The following is a 2,165-nucleotide window of genomic DNA, read 5'->3' as shown; positions in this document are numbered from 1 at the left end:
GTCCAAACTCAGGGTCTGAGTCCAAACTGAGGGTCTGAGTCCAAACTCAGGGTCTGGGTCCAAACTCAGGGTCTGAGTCCAAATTCAGGGTTTGAGTCCAAACTCAGGGTCTGGGTCCAAACTCAGGGTCTGGGTCCTCTGAAGGTTGAACTTGTCAGCTGCTAACGTCACAGCCACACTGGAGACTGTCCAGATTCAAAGACTCCTTCGATGTGGTCCACAAATGCGTCGTCATTTTGTCCTGATTTGAGGGACAGGTCCGATGGATCCTTCTTGGTCCACCATCTCCCATAATGCACTGTGGGTCAACTGGAGATCATTTCCTGCTCGTAGTGCAGTTAGAAGTCAAACAGCTGCTTTAGAGAAATAAACATCAGGTACAGCAGGTCCATCTCTTCTTCAAATAGTGCCTTTTACATAATATTGTTTTATGATATTTATAATACTAATACATTGATATTTTGATCATTTTGATCTATTTTTGCTTCTGTTTAGCATCGTCACAGCTGCTAGGTGACAGGACAAATGCCGGGACAAGGACGGGACTAAAGCAGGAGACCAGATGGTCCAATTTCACTTTTCCAGTCTTTGTGGTCAACCAAGGACCCAGCCCACCTTCTGAAACAGCCTCAGTGTCCATCCTGAGCAGCACAGAGGTGACAGTGGAGAGGAGAACCTCCAACAGAACCAGGACCAGAACCAGGCTCAGGACAGGATTACCTGGGTTTGTGGGACAGGAGTGGTAGTTTTCCTGGATCTCAGGGTAAAATCCTAAAATAACTGCAGCCTTATAGAGTAGGTAACCGTGTCTCCACACATCCCTTGGATCCTAACCAGGACRTGAAATTATGTCAAAGATGGTTTTAATGTCAAACTGATTTGGTTGTTTTTGACGTTTGTACCACACAGTCTGGTTCTACCTCAGGTTTCACCTCAAAGCCTGGTCTCAGATAGTTTGGTAGGTTTCAGGGTTCACACAGGGTGGACTGGCTGCAGGACTGACTCTGTATTTTTACCCATCCTCATGACCTCTGCTTTGTTCTGTTGGTTTTGGTTGAGTGTTGTATAAGAGACGGGGAGATGTGAGTCAACTTTTTGTGGTTCTCCTCTGGTTGTGAAGGGCTCGCCTCAGACTTTTCCTCTGATTCCAGCAGGAAATCACAGGAATTTGAAGTGATGCAGTGTTTTTTCATGTAGACTGCAGTTAAATCAAACTGAATAAAGAGACCTGCAGTTTATTGACTCAGTTTTGCTGATCATATTTCTGACTCTTAGCATTAAAACTACTGAGCTCAAATGTTTAACCTGTCTGTAATAAAATAAATGATTTTTCTTTGACAATCACCAGTTCTACCAGTTTGTACTGACTGGTAGGACTTGCTGCAGCTCAGGACCGTACACAGAGGTCTCTGCAGACCTCACGTTGGTCCTGCAGCTCCAGCACYGAACACAGTTCATTCTCAGAGTTTCACAAGTTGCTTTCCTCTGGGAAGTTGATGAAAACACATTTTTTTACTTTTGTGCAGCGTTATCCGACTGCTCTGTACCACAAAATGTCAACAGGGATGTTTTGTAGCTTTTAGTTCATTAATGGGAACTAGTTATATTTAAGCTCAGTGTGAACTCATTGTGAGTCCTGATGCTTTAAACAGAACTGTTTCAATTTATATTTAGCSTTAATTCTATACTGAATTATCTCAACTAAAAATATGTTTAAGTTTTGTTCTGCAAGACTCACTGATGTGGTTCATTTAGTAAAAGTTATAGATCCTTCATCAGAGACTGCAACATCAGCAGGGATCAATTATCAGTAAAAACAAGTGATTTTGAAGGTCAGTAATTATTTAATATTTTCAGTTAACCCACAGGAGGTAGGATTAACTAACGACCATGTGATCATGTGACCCTGTGACCATGTGACCCTGTGATCATGTGACCCTGTGACCCTGTGATCATGTGACCCTGTGACCATGTGACCCTGTGATCATGTGACCCTGTGATCATGTGATCATGTGACCCTGTGATCATGTGACCATGTGACCCGTGACCCTGTGATCATGTGACCATGTGACCCTGTGATCATGTGACCCAGTGATCATGTGACCATGTGACCCTGTGATCATGTGACCCTGTGACCCTGTGACCATGTGACCATGTGATCATGT

The sequence above is a fragment of the Austrofundulus limnaeus genome, unplaced genomic scaffold (assembly GCF_001266775.1).
Source record: "Austrofundulus limnaeus strain Quisiro unplaced genomic scaffold, Austrofundulus_limnaeus-1.0 Scaffold1999, whole genome shotgun sequence".
In the NCBI taxonomy this organism is placed as follows: Eukaryota; Metazoa; Chordata; class Actinopteri; order Cyprinodontiformes; family Rivulidae; genus Austrofundulus; species Austrofundulus limnaeus.
This window is presented reverse-complemented; position numbering follows the sequence as displayed.